The sequence below is a fragment of the Pseudorca crassidens genome, chromosome 7 (assembly GCF_039906515.1).
Source record: "Pseudorca crassidens isolate mPseCra1 chromosome 7, mPseCra1.hap1, whole genome shotgun sequence".
Lineage (NCBI taxonomy): Eukaryota > Metazoa > Chordata > Mammalia > Artiodactyla > Delphinidae > Pseudorca > Pseudorca crassidens.
The window spans coordinates 53,036,096-53,048,472 of record NC_090302.1 but is presented as its reverse complement, the minus strand read 5'-3'; the positions used below and the strand labels follow the sequence as shown (position 1 = coordinate 53,048,472).

Here is a 12,377-nt window from a genome sequence, read left to right as displayed (position 1 = left end):
GAGAGTCCGCCTGCCGATGCAGGGGACGCGGGTTCGTGCCCCGGTCCGGTCCGGGAGGATCCCACATGCCGCGGAGCGGCTGGGCCCGTGAGCCATGGCCGCTGAGCCTGCATGTCCGGAGCCTGTGCTCCGCAACGGGAGAGGCCGCAACAGTGAGAGGTCCGTGTACCACCAAAAAAAAAAAGCCTCCAGAAAGAGTTGATAGATTAATGACAGTGCTTCTCTTCTGACAGAGTTTTTGCTTTTCTAAGTATGTAAAAGCACTGCATATTCAAAAATTAAATATTTGAGAGTTTTTCTGTATTGATTTTTTGCCATCAGCATACATTATTTGAACAAGAAAAATGTATTTTTCTTTTGAGAAGGAAACTTCAAAGTTCGAATTTGGAAGTTAGATCAAGTGCCTCTAAATTCCGGTTCCACTTCTGAGCAGCTGTGTGATATTCTCCCTGCAGAGCTTTACTCCTAACATGCGTGTAATAGCTCGGCATGGGTTGTTTTGAGACTTCACTGTGGTAATGACTGTGAGGGGTTGGGGCCAGAGTAAGCCCTCAAGAAATACCACTTCTTATTCCCTCACAGGCTGTTGTGGACAGAAGCCCATGAGATAAACTACCTAAAGCTGCTGGTGCAGGCGCTCAGTGAATACTCATGTCCTTCCTTCCCTTTCCCTTCCAGTTCTCCTGTAGCTCAACTCACGCTAGGCCTCATTGCCGGCCAATGTTCCCTGTCTGCTCAAAGTTCCTGAATCATCTTTCTTGGCAGTATGTCATCATAAAGGAAAAAATGGCTAAAGACTGGAAATAGTGATAAGTTACTTGCTGTTTTGGAGGCTGTTCACCCTTCTTACAATGAACTTCCCTAATAACTGGAAACTGCAGACCTGGTCTTAACAGCTTGGCTGGAAGTGGAATTATATACACAGCCAAGGAATCCCAGGGATTCAATTGGATGCAAACGAACAATTATGTTGACAAATTTTGAATTTCCAAGTGACCGAACTTTAGAAGATATAGAAAATTAATAAACCCATGCTTTTCAGCCTCTTCTGTTTTCTTCTTGATGTTAATATTTGAGTTGAGTGGATCCTCTCAATCTATGAAGCAGTCAAAACTCAGATATTGGTCATTAATTATCAATACTTTAACCAACATTTAAGTAGCTGCTAAGTGCAAAGCATACTGTTGGTCTCTGTGTGTGGTCTGAAGAAAATGAGTAAAAGTTACGACTTTGCTTTAAAAGTCGAATAACGAAGTAACCCAGTCCTTTAGAGTAGGAAAATCAGTCATTCCAGCCCTATTAATTTTGAGTTTTTCTAAGAAGAGAGATTATTATGCTTTAAAAGTTGAATAACAAAGTAACCCAATCCTTTAGAGTAGGAAAATAAAATATCATTCCAGCCCTATTAATTTCAAGGTTTTCTAAGGAGATTATTATGCTTTAAAAGTTGAAAAAGTAACCCCCCAAAAAAAACAGTAACCCAATCCTTTAGAGTAGGAAATAAAATATCATTCCAGCCCTATTAATTTCAAGATTTTCTGAGAAGAGAGATTATTATACCAACAATTTATATAAAATAGAGACAGGGAATGCCTTGGCTTCTTCTACCTTAGTAAGCTTCAACATTTTTGAAATACCAGTTATGTGTAAAGGATACATGTTGAATTTGATCATGCTTGACGGTTCTATAAGGGAGCGCTTTTAGGTGTTTGCTATGCAATACTTTATAGGCAGTGTGTAACATTTGAAGACAAAAACCTCTTTCCAATAATATAATCTGCAGCACAATTCTCATTTGGAGCCCAGAGGGGAGAGGAGGCAGAAGTGGGGGCAGGATGGGGCACGATCTCATCAACTCCCACAGCCCTTCAACATGGGCATCACAGTTCCCACTTTACAGACCATGCAGTGGAGGCTTAGGCAGAGAGGGGCCGAGCCAAGTCTCACCCAACAGGAAGCAGCCACATCCCAGATGTGCTGACGACACGGCACGCGCCCTTCGTCTTCTTCACCCCACTGCCTAGTTCCCCTTGCTCTGTAGCCATTAGTGAGACAGGAGGCCAAGGCTAGGCATGACCATGACCATGGCATAGAGCATTAGCGACTGGCCACAGAGGAACCCAACTCCTTGCCTCGGCCTGTTTCGTGCAGGGAACTGAAAAACAGGCCTTGATTTTAGATTCCAAGCCCTTAGAGATGCTAACGATTGAGGGGAGGGAATCTACCTTTCAGGCTTTTAAAAATGATCATTCAGTTATGGGGTAGTTTTAGAGTTCAGAACCACCTAAGCCCTAGGTTCAGGGTACCACATCTTCCACATCCCCCTGGGCCCTGTACATGGCGTATATTGGGTTGGCCGTAAAGGTCATTCGGACAATGACCTTTTCAGCCAACACAGTACTTCCCGAGCTCTCCTTCTGAAACCTCCTCTCCCCTCAGCGGTATGTTAGCTCTTCAACAGGTTGTGTCAATAACATTTTTGTTGCAGACTTCTGTTTTATATCCTGACTGATTTTTCGTTTAGACACTCATCATTTTAGAAATCCCAGGTTGATCTCAAAACAAGACTATTTTATCTGTTCCAGTCTGCGTTCCATTTTGCAGACTTCCCGTGCATTCTTCCATAAGCTGTGTGAGCTCTCCACCAAAAAGTAAAGGAACCTCAAGTTGATCTGGCAAGAAAAATAGAAAAGCTGCTGGTGGAGGGGTATAGACCTTGCTCTGAATTATCAGAGGTAAAACTCCAGACGAAATAAAAACAGCAACTACTTAAGGACTCTGAATAGTCAACAGAAGCAGGTGGGTGAATTGTGGAACAAGTGAATATTTGAACAACTAATGTGGCAACAATGACTCTCCTGGTTTTATGTTTTTCTGTCTACCTGGGTCTTCCGGCTTTGACCAAAAGGCAAGCCAAATAGGGAAACTGCACAGTGGACATATACAACTAAACTCACAAAATCCAACCTTTCTGGCCAAAGGATTGGCAATAAGGGCCTAGTAAAAGCTGTAGAGTATTGTGAAAATCCTACTGTTTTCCTCTCTTTTTTCTCTATCAGCCTGCCCCAAGGCCAGTCACATAGTTGCCACAATAGCATGAACATCTAAAAATTCTGAGATAGGTTTTACCTCTCCAAATAGAGGAATTAGGATAATAGGTCCCTGTTGTGCAAAGAGTATAAGGGTAATTCCTGTTATTTTTCTCTTTTCCTCTTCATTTCTCCCCAAACGTAATAGTCATGGTGGTCACAACTCTAAGAGAAACCCTGTATTTCCAGCTAGATGAGTAAGGAAAGAAGACTTAGGGAACCAAAAAGAATGGAAGAAATACTGCAGAGGACAGAATGAGAAGAAAGGGACCCCCTAATTCTTTATATGAGTTGATACAAATCTCAGGTTCACCCAAGCTGTAAATTTGAAGCACACACCAGAAGAATCACATGCTTTGACAAGTGAACGACCATATAAGCCACGCCTCTCGTCCCAGACTACCCTTTAGTGGCGTATGCAGGAACAGACCCAGACAGCATAGCAAAGGCTTCGAAAACTGAACTGACATCAGAACCACTGCCCTCAGAAGGCAAGACAGATTGATTCCCTACTAAAAGTAACAGAAAAAAAAATTTTCTTCTCCAGAAGATCTTAGTAAAACCCAGAGCTTCACAGCGTAATTTACAAGATGTGCAGGATACAATTTGAAGTTACTCGACTTACCAAGGACGAGGAAAAATATGACCTACTTTCAAGTAAAAGACAGATGCCAGGGCTTCCCTGGTGGCACAGTGGTTGAGAGTCCGCCTGCCGATGCAGGAGACGCGGGTTCGTGCCCCGGTCCGGGAAGATCCCACATGCCGCGGAGCGGCTGGGCCCGTGAGCCATGGCCGCTGAGCCTGAGCATCTGGAGCCTGTGCTCCGCGACAGGAGAGGCCACAACAGTGAGAGGCCCGCGTACCGCAAAAAAAACCAAAAAAAAAAAAAGACAGATGCCAACTCTGAGATGACCCAGATGTTGGAATTATCTGAGAAAAACTTTAAAGTAGCAATTATAACTATTCTTCAGGAGGTAAAGTGCACTCAGTAGGGAGGAGGGGAAGGGGATTTAATTGCTTGCTCCCTCTTATCTCCTGTGTCCCATGGGTCAAAGTTTGCCCTACAAGGGCAAACTACCATATATATATATATATATATATAATTTTTTTTTAAACCTCCCAGCTCCTTTGGCAACCCTTTGGCAAGTAAGAGACCACGTCTTACAGCAGGAGTTAGAAAACTTTCTGCAAAGGACTGAATAGTCAGTTTTAGTGTTTGCAGGCCATACAGTCTCTTTTACAACTACTCAAATCTGCCATTAGAGTGCCAAACCATAAATAACATATATACAAATGGGCATAGCTGAGTTTCTTTAAACTTTCCCTATAAGAAATGGCAGTAGGCTATATTTGGGCCACAGGTCACAGTCTGCTGATCTATGTCCTATAGCTTAACTCTTCATCCAAAGCTGGAAGTAGCAGGAGGATACAGAGGTTCCGAGACGATGGGGTACATGATCAAAACCGGGGAAGTTTGTGATTTGAGTCCATTTTTGCATCTCCTTTACAGTAAGTTGTGTCCGTCAGTCTGAAGCAATGTCATACAGGATATAATGCACTGTGGACAAATCTGCGTCTGAAGTAGATGTCAGTTCTAGTCAGTAACTCATCGCTCTTTCCAGAACAGAAGGAATGCAAAATAAGTCAGCCTGCCACCAGCTGCCTGGGTGGTCTCCCCAGGGATGGTGCCAGCTAAGTTGATAGACGTACCTGCAGTCGATGGCATCTGGTGCACACTAATATGTGTGCTCATTCGCATGGGGCCATCCACACAGCTCTCAGATTCCACAGTCACCCATTTCAGCCTGAGACAAAGACTATATGCTAGTATGTTTTGGGAGCTCAAGACAGGAAGAATAGAAAACAGAGCTAGGTACAGAGGATGGGAAGCAATGAAAGGTAATGTGTTACCATATGGACACTGGTTCACCATGAGCTGTGAAGAGATTCAGCTGGTCACTCAGCAGGTTCACTGGCTCAGCCGTGTGGGACACCTCCATATAGGCTATTCTTTGCTACAGCCATGGTAGGGAGGGAAAGAATTTATCTGCTGGCTCCTTCCCATCTGCCAATGGTAAACATGTGCCCAAAGATTTACTTGGCTTGTCTTTGCCTTTTCAGCAGGTACTTGGGAAATTGCAGCATGTAGTTGAGTCTCTGGAAGTGGCCAGAAGAGCCAAAGGCTCTGTAGCTGGCTGTCCGCAGGCAGCAGAGCCATTTAAATGGGTTCACAGGGAGTCAACTGGCCATAACAGTGGCTTACGTGAAGCCATGCTGCCTGTGGACTGGGAGACAGGCGAGGCCAAAGAATCTCGAGAGGTGTCTAAATTACACCCACAAAGAAGCCCTCGGTGTTTACTTATTCAACAAATATTTATTACACTCCTAGGCACTGTACAGGATCTTGGGAAAACAGAAATGTTTTCTGCCATCAAGGAACTTTGTCTAGTGAAGATAACATAAATAAACATTTTGCACAATGTTTAGTACTGTACGATGAGTTTTTAAAAATGCCATAGCTTTCCAGAGGAGGATGTTCAACCATGCCTAAGAATTTTGGGAAAGGTGTTCCCAGAGAAAACCATGAATCGCATTCAATTTTGTAAAATCGAAGTCTTCGGTTAGAAAGGAAACTTAAGAGCTCATCTGGCCAACAATGTACTTCAATCCCCCAAGTCTTTATTATCCTGGCACCCAAGACAAGATAAACACCACCGCAATCCCCACCTACCTCAGTCTGCATTACATATTCAGGCATTATTAACCATTTGCACTTTCCAGATCAAAGACATTGCATGTCTCTGAGCCTTTGTAAATAGAACCCCCTGCCCAGAACGCCCTTTTGCGTTGCTCAGGACAGAGGACCTTATGTTACCACATCATCCACTCTGCAATTTCACGGCTTTAAACAACAAAGATTTCTTTCTTCTCATTGTCACCACTCAAGAGACAAGACTGATGATAGCTTTATCTTAACATATTGTTTCCACAGTTTCTGTAGCAGTGAGATGGAAAAACGGTCAACCACTACTGGCATTTAAAGCTTCTACCTAGAAGTGATACACGCCACTATCCCTCACATCTCATTGGCTCAAGCACAACCAGTCGCCACGCTTTTCAAGAGGATAAGGACACGCTATTCTACTGTGTGCCAGAGGTAAGAACCAGAAATAGTCAAGGAAGAGTATTAATGACTCACATTTCTAAAACTTCTCCACCTGCCTAATTCCTACTCGAGCCTCTAGATCAGGGGTCTCCAACACCTGCGCCGCGGGCTGGTACTGCTCTGGCAGCCTGATAGGAACCGGGCGGCACAGCAGGATGTGAGTGGCAGGCAAGCGAGCAAACCTTCATCTGCCACTGCCCGTCACTGGCATTACTGCCTGAGCCATCCCCACCAGCCTAGGCCGTGGAAAAACTGTCTTCCACGAAACCAGTCCCTGGTGCCAAAAAGGCTGGGGACCGCTGCTCTAGATTCAGGCCAGGTGTCATCCATTCAAAGCGGCCTCCCCGCTCCATCTCCCCCACATTCCTGCTCGTTAAGGAGACCTCACCAGAGCTCCAGACACCATGCACCTGCCTCATTGCACCACAATACTGCAGAGGTCTTCTCTCTCTGCTTGTCCCTCTCCCCAAGCCCCCTCTCACTTACCTCCGTGTGCTCAGCACCCAGCACAGTGCCTGCTCTCGTCAACAGACACTCAATGCATGTTTGTTGAGCTGAACAAAACTAAAACAGAACTTAAAAGGAAACTTCCTTAAGAATCCATTTTAACAGTACTAAGTGAAGCGTCGCACAGCACTTTAAGCTTTTTTGCAATGCCAGTCTCTCCTCCCCTGCTGTTTATCAAATTAAAGTGACACATTCAGGCGATAAAAAGAACTCCCCTTGCACAGAACCTAAATATAAACATCTTAGGAAACCTTTACCATCATCCGTCTTGCTGGTTAAGTGTACCTTGCCCAAATCCTCAAGTTTGGGTTTGTTTTCTGGGTTTTTCTTCCCCTAAGCAGAGTTCAGCAAGGAGGTAGGGCCTAGATGGGGAAAGGAACTCATTTCCCTAGCTCTTTGCAAAGACAAAAATCAGGTCATAAGCAAAAGTCATTTGGAAATCTGATTTCTCTATGGGCTCATCTGTTCTACTCTGCTAAGTGGGTGAATCCCACGAGCACCAGTCCTGTCTTTTCTGGGCCGTTAAGAAAGAAGGGGAAATTGTACTTACAAATTTCCTCAAGCTCAGGCTCCTTTGTTGGTGGTCTCAAAAACTTAGGCCAAGTCCACTGTGGGGCTGAACACAGCCAAGGACAGCTCTGCGGTGATACTCGGCTGGCAGTGAAGCAGGGACGACATCTTGCTGCAACTCCACGCAGACGCTCTACGAACAGCCCAAGCAGCCCCTTCCTAGGCCCTTTTTGTAAGGTGTGGTTCATGGGCCACACCTGGGGCCTCATTAGAAATTCAGAATCTGAGCTCCTTGCCGCATACTTGCTGAATCAGAGCATGCTTGTTCAGCAAGCTTCCCAGGTGACTCTTGTGGACCTTAAAATTGGAGAAGCCCTGAGCCGGGCTCTGAACACGGTTTATGGAGGAGACGGATACGTGTAAGGACAGCTGTGCCCGTCACAGCCCCATCTGTCACTTGGGAGAGGTAAACACTCCTTGACCCATGAAGCACAGCACTGCCTTTATTCACTGTGTAGGAGACAGGAGGGACTGAGCGGGAACAGAGTCACGATGGATCCTAGGATCTCAGTGCCAGGTGCTCTGTGGACAGCACTCTTTATCATCATGCTGGTGGTCAGCAAGGTTGAAAAGGTGGACAGCCAGTTTACCAAGGGGTGACCCAAGAGACCCAGAGATGCTGCAAAAACATTTCCAAAGGCTCCAGAGGTGCCCAGCCACTTATACTACAAGCTACACCTGGTATCTCATTCACAGCCTTCACCTTAGGTGAGGGGAGGGAGAGGTAGGGGAGCCGCAGGATTTGTGAGCTGGTTAAAACCTTCCAAGTCTGGGCTTCCCTGGTGGTGCAGTTGTTGAGAGTCTGCCTGCCGATGCAAGGGACAGATTCGTGTCCCGGTCCAGGAAGATCCCACATGCCGTGGAGCGGCTGGGCCCGTGAGCCATGACCGCTGAACCTGCGCGTCCGGAGCCTGTGCTCCGCAATGGGAGAGGCCACAGCAGTGAGAGGCCCGCGTACCACAAAAAAAAAAACCCAAAAAGCCTTCCAAGTCATTGTTCTCCCTTCCGCAAATACGGGGCCTTTCCTGTCCTTGTCTATCTTCTCATCTGACTGTCATCTATTTCTGAATGCCACCTGTCTGATGTCCACAATCTCTCCTTTCCTCGCTGCTGTCCCTCTTGTGTCACCACTCTTCACATCACTTTGGTGGACGGGTAACTTGACTACCCTTTGATGTGATCTTGTGTAATCCATCACTTTAGACTTTCACGATAGAGTATTTTAGTCCACGTCATTCCATCTACCCTGGGATGAAGGCATTTCTCTACTGACGTTTGCTCCCTTTTCATTGTATTATTGTACCACATACAATGGCATTACAATTTAGTGAGTTCCTTTGCGAAGGAACTAATACAACACGCTGCCTATAGTTACTTGAAAGCAATTCGGCATGGGTAAAAATCTTGCTTCGTCAATTATCTCTGCTCTCTCCATCTCCAATGGCAACTGACCTTCAACCTACAACATATTAAAATCGCTTCCATCTTTAAAAAAACCCAACTTTCTTCAGTATTGCTCTTCCTGAAGCATACCATCCCATCTCTTCCTTCCTTTTGGTGTCCTTAACTATCTTCCCTGCCTCCGTTTCTCTCTTTTTCACTGCCACCTAAGTGGACTTTCTAAAACATATACTGTGACTGCACTCCCCTGCTTGAAATCTAGTGAGGTCTTTCTTCCATTAAATTTGATAGGAATTAACACAGACATTGCCCTTTGCAGCTAAGTCTCAGCCCCACTTACCAACCTTATTTCAAGTCATTCCTTACCTGCTCAAATCATACATCCAATCCCATGGTGCTTTCAAAACACAGTCATCGTTTTTCCTTCTCCCTGTCTGTGCTCATAACAATTCCTCTGTGTAGATGGCTTTTCCCTATTAATACCTGATGAAGTCTGCTTGCCTCTCAATACCCAGCTCAGGTCACCTCCCTTGGTGAAGCCTAAGGCCTTGCCTCACCTCCCCCATGTCTTAAAGTGTCTTGGCCATGCCTGTGTCTCATTCATTGCCATGTGAATAACTGCACTCTGCAGTATGAACTTCTTGAATGCTTGGACTTTTATTTCGTCTTTATAGCCCAGCTTCTAATATAATGCCTGATGTATAAAGGTACACAAATATTTATTAAATTACATTTCAAATGGGTTCCAATTTTTTTATCAGTTTATTACATACTGTGGTTTTAGATTCATAAGATGTTAAGAACTCAATCCAGAGAGTCATGTACAGAGAGGGGCATGACTGTAAGCAAGCAGTACCCTATGGGGCCTTCCCAGGACAGGAACACCCCCTCTGCCCCATCCCCCTTCCAATGTCCTCCACCTGCCTCTTGCTTATAGAAAAACTTTAGCCTCCTAGGCCTTCCCCGAGTTCCAAATAATAATTCAATCAGAGAAGTGAGAAAATGCAGAAACAAAGGAAAACAGTCAAGCAGGACAAAATAATCATAGTTTAGCCATTAAACAAAGTCAAGGACCTTTAGTTCCTCCTCAAGGGCTATAGATAATATCCTGAGCCATGTCCTTTGAGCTGTTTTGCAGACGCTGAAGCCCCCACCAGGTGGAAGAAGTTAACTGTATGTTGACCACAAGCACATAGACCCCAGACCAGCTGGAACCAGAAGGTTGATGATCTTGACTCCCAGTTACCTCACCACCACCCAGTCAGAAGAATGTCCATGAGCTGATTTGCACCGTGCAATGCTCTCTCGCTCACCCTGTCCTTAGAAACCGTTCCCTGAAAGCCATCGGAGAGTTCAGGCCTTTTGTGCGTTAGCTGCCTGGACTCCCTGCTTGGCTCCTGCAATAAATGCTTCACTTTCCTTCACCACGATTCAGTGTCAGTAGATTGGCTTTTCTGCTCATGGGAGAGTGGACTCAAATTTGGTTGTAAATCACCAGGCCTCTTAGCCGGGAACGTCCTCTCCCCATCTGCTTTTGATTTGATCTGCTGGGGCTAGAGAAGTTGAAAAGCAACTTTTCTAGCCTCCCCAGCTGCCAGAGATTAGCCTGGATGATGTGACTACTGGGAAGGGGGAAATGCTGGACCCATCCCCCCGCTGGCCAGATAGCCACTGAAAATGAGGCCAAGCTGGAGTGGGCAGCAGTGAGGCCTCTGTACTTGAGGAATTTGAATACAGAGAAAGGAGCCTGGAGAACTGTGAATTGTTTTCACTTAAAACTTGTATACGTATAGCTGATTCCCTTTGTTATACAGCAGAAACTAACACAACATTGTAAAGCAATTATACTCCAATAAAGATGTTAAAAAAAACCAAAACTTCACACTTGCTTTACGGGGCGGAGCAACAGATGCAGGCTGTATTGGGGGCACCTTACAAAACCCCACTTCACTTTGCTCAGTCTCGATTGCCCACTCGGCTGGCCTCCGAACTTAATGTGTATGGTTCCTTAACCGCGTTGCGTCCAGCTCTTCAGAGCCGTGCTGTGAGCAGAACTGAGTATCCTGAGGGTGCAGATCTGACTTTAGCTGGGGGTGGACCAACTTCTCGGCTGGCTCAGGGACCCCGAGTGGGCCTATGGGAGAGTGGTGAACTGTATTTCACATACAAAAGGTCTTCCATACAACCCCACCCCTGCCCCCAAGGCCAGGGTGTGCAGCCTTGAGTTTCAGGACTTGTCTGAGTCTAAATTTAGGTACCTTGAAATGTTAAAGCTTTCTGATGCTCCAATCAACTCTGTCTTGTGCCCAGACATCAGGGGAACTTTTCTGCTCTCAGAAGAAATAGCTTCTCCCCGTATGTCATGCTGAGCTCACATCATCATGAGATGACTCCGTGAAATGTACAAGAATTTTTCTAAAAATTAGCTGGATGTGTTTGTATGTGAGCAAGCATGTTGTGCTCTCTATGTCCTCTATGTAAATAATTGCAATGCAAGCTTCTTAAGTATTGAAATACTTCTATTTTTTCCTGGAGGAAGGCTTCATATGTGTATCCATATTTTTAAGTTCTGAAATCTGATTTTTTCACACCTTGAGATATACCCAGAGAGTTATTGACTGCCCTAAAATTTCAAATCTAACAAAACCGCCTTCATTTAGAAAGTGTTCATCTATGCCTCGGAAATCCTCAGGAGGAGAATGAAAGTGACAGTCAATGAAGTCGAGCTTCTATTGCGAGGAATATTTTTTACTCTTGTTCAAAGACTTTTGAAAAAGTGGAATATAAACATGATAGAATTGCAATTGATGCAGGGAACCCTGCATCAGATACTTCATCTACACATGATGAAATTGAAAGCGTGGAATGCAAGCTGGCAATGCTCTTTGAAACAAAGCTATAGCTTGCCGTCCATGAAAAGATTATGGTTTGTGCAGAAGAAAAAGCTTTTCAAAAAACACCTCCTCAAAGTTGTCAAACAAGAGATGAGATTATTTGAAATTAAGTCAAAGGAAAATGTTTGGAGTCAGTTTATGAATAATTTCACCATCATCCTTCCCATGAAGAATCAAAGATTTATCAACAGCTGGAGCACTGCATCAAAGTAAACCCTCATCATGACACCATAGTTTTTTTAATGTGAACTTAACTTTTAAATAATATTTAATTTTCAACTTCCATGGTTGATAAAGTTTTTCCTTTTATACAGTGTTTTTGAGTATTACTTTATGCTGTTAATTATATTGTTAGTAAGTGATTTTAGAATAACCAAGTATGTTTAATAAGCATACTTTTAAAATTTCCATTTATAGTTGTTTTAGAGTATATTTAATTTTTTAGTTGTCACATATTAAATATTTGGTATCATTTTTTATTTCACAAACTCTAGCTACATTAAAGAACAGAAAATGCTAAGATCAGTACTACTATTTCAATGTTATACAAAATAAATACCAAATTGCTGATATTAGCATTTTGCTTTGGTACTGTAATCACCCAATAATAAAACAATAAAAACCCATAATCAATATGCACGCAACACACACACACACATACACATAAATAAACAATCATAGAGGGACCTTGAGGGCTTAGGATTTCTATATCTCTGTCCCTTATATTCCAGTTTCAACCATTTGATTAAA

General features: G+C 44.2%; 1 long non-coding RNA gene across 1 annotated transcript in view; it reads right to left on the bottom strand.

Moving 5' to 3' along the window:
• The window catches only part of LOC137227809 (uncharacterized), a 123,325-nt gene extending 115,526 nt beyond the window's left edge, over nt 1-7,799 (bottom strand). Inside the window, exon 1 of the long non-coding RNA XR_010945008.1 lies at nt 7,313-7,799. This is a non-coding gene — a long non-coding RNA (uncharacterized lncRNA). The remainder of the gene's footprint in view (nt 1-7,312) is intronic.
• Nucleotides 7,800-12,377: the final 4,578 nt, after the last annotated feature.